At 40.9% G+C, this 2,500-nt stretch overlaps 1 pseudogene; it reads left to right on the forward strand.

Moving 5' to 3' along the window:
• Nucleotides 1–206: 206 nt before the first annotated feature.
• Nucleotides 207–2,500, forward strand: part of LOC105179886 — a 4,720-nt pseudogene continuing 2,426 nt past the window's right edge.

Below are 2,500 nucleotides of genomic sequence, written 5' to 3' on the forward strand. Positions count from 1 at the left end.
TCCACATCCACATACTTGGTTGAGAAAAGAATCGGCATTTGTGTTTGAGTCACTAGATAAGGCATTGAGTTTCACAGGAGCTTAAATTAGAGAGTATTGAGTGAAGTGAGACTATCATTGAGGACCAAAAGTGTGAGCCTATTAAGTGATGAGTGAAACACGAGGGGAAAAATAAAGAGAGAAAAAAGAGTGTGGCAAGAATTTGGTGAGGTTCCTATAAAAACAAAAAAAAAGTATTTTACTAAATGACAGAAAATCGAGATAAAGGAGTTGCTCAAGCAAGTGATGACAACAATTCGGGACAAACGATTCAAGGTGGGGTCGATGCATTCCATTTGCAAGCCTTATTAAGCCACTTTGAGAAGTTGCTTGACCGTAAACTAGAAGGACTTCATGAAAGAATGGATCAAGTAGAGAATCAAGTAGCCGGTCCAATAGCTACAAATAAAAGACATGCTCTAAATTCACATCCTCAGCCCCCTATTTACAATGAGTATTTGGAGGATCCAAGCGACAGAGAACAATATGAGGATATTCGGCCAAGAAGAGTGAATCGGCCAAGAGATAGACCGAGACGACCTAGAGAAGAAGACGGTGGCCTAGGAGGAGTTAAGGTCACCATTCCTTCATTTAAAGGAAAAAGTGATCCCGAACTCTATTTGGAGTGGGAGATGCGTGTCGAGCAAATCTTTTCATGCCACAACTACTCAGAGAGTAAAAAGGTAAAATTCGCAGCCCTTGAGTTTACTGATTATGCTCTTTTTTGGTGGGATCAGATGCAAAGGAACGGGTTAGGAATGGTGAATGTCCCATCACAACATGGGAAGAGATGGGAGCAATCATGAGGAAAAGGTTTGTTCCATCCTATTTTCGTTGTGAGTTTCACAACCATCTCCAACGTCTTTCTCAAGGTTCTAAAAGTGCTGATGAGTACTACAAGGAGATGAAGATTTATAGAAGACAACGAAGCAACGATGGCTCATTTCTTGTGTGGGCTCAATCGGGATATCGCCGATGTTGTGGAGATGCACCGCTATGTAGAACTTGAAGAGATTGGTACACCAAGCCATCAAGGTGGAACAACAACTCAAGCGAAGAGGACTTTTGAGGAAGACTTCTAACTCGTTGGCATTTGGTCCATGGAAGAACAACCCCAAGAAAGACACCCCTTCTACATCAAGATTCAAGCAGTCAGATCCTAAACATGGTGACCAAGTTGCTGCCAAAAAGGTACAACCCGAACCCAATTCTTCAAGAAATCGTGATATAAAGTGTTTCAAGTGCCAAGGGAGAGGACACATAGCAAGTGAGTGTCCTAACCGAACCGACGTACTCTTCAACAATCATGGAGAGTTAGAAACCAAGGAAGAAATCACCGATAAAGAGGAATCATCAAAAGAAGATTGTGATGGAGAGTATGCCGAAGAATGAGAGTTGCTTGTTACTAGAAGAACCCTTAGTGCCCAGATGCTGGAGGAAGATAATTGTCGAAGAGAAAACTTGTTCCATACACGCTGTCAAGTTCATGGAAAGGTATGTAGTATGATAATTGATGGTGGTAGTTGTTGCAATGTGGCAAGTATTGAATTGGTTCAAGAATTAAGTCTACCTACTATCAAGCACCATCGCCCATACAAGCTTCAATGGTTGAATGAACGTGGAGAGCTGATGGTGACCAAGCAAGTAAAGGAATTGTTTTCAATTGGAAGATATAAGGATGTGGTTTTAGGTGATGTTGTACCAATCAAAGCATGCCACATACTGTTGGGAAGACCATGGCAGTTTGATAGGCATGTAAGACATGATGCATTCCAAAATCGTTACTCTTTTGTGCTTCGAGGAGAATCAATAACTCTCAATCCGAAGACACCAAAACAGATTTTGCAAGATTAGATCTTGAGAGAAAAGAAAAGAGAGTGTGAGAAAAGAGAAAGGAAAAGAAGAAAGTGAAAATGAGAGTAAAAAACGAATTAGAGATTTAAAAAAGGGAAAAATAGAAAGCAAAGTTACGAGAGAAAAGAAAAAGAAGAGGAAAAAAGAAGAGAAAGAGAGTTTACTAGTTGGTAAGAAGAGTGAAATCAAGGAACCTTTGTTTTCTCGACAAAACCTCATAGTACTTGTGTACAAAGAGGCTATGTTGAATTATAACAACCTAACCTCTTCTTTGCCTAGTGTTGTTACATCTCTTTTGCAGGATCATGAAGATGTTTTTCCAGATTAGATGCCACCAAGTTTGCCACCCATTCGAGGGATAGAACATCAATTGACTTTATTCCGGGAGCATCCTTGCCAAATCGCCCAGAATACCGTACTAATCCCGAAGAGACCAACGAGATTCAAAGGCAAATCCAAGAATTGATGGCCAAAGGTTATATGAGGGAGAGCCTTAGTCCTTGTGTAGTTCCGGTGTTGCTCATGCCTAAGAAGGATGGCACATGGAGGATGTGTGTTGATTGCCGAGCCATTAACAACATAACGATAAGATATCGCCACCCTATTC

The sequence above is a fragment of the Sesamum indicum genome, unplaced genomic scaffold (assembly GCF_000512975.1).
Source record: "Sesamum indicum cultivar Zhongzhi No. 13 unplaced genomic scaffold, S_indicum_v1.0 scaffold00230, whole genome shotgun sequence".
NCBI classification, from domain to species: domain Eukaryota; kingdom Viridiplantae; phylum Streptophyta; class Magnoliopsida; order Lamiales; family Pedaliaceae; genus Sesamum; species Sesamum indicum.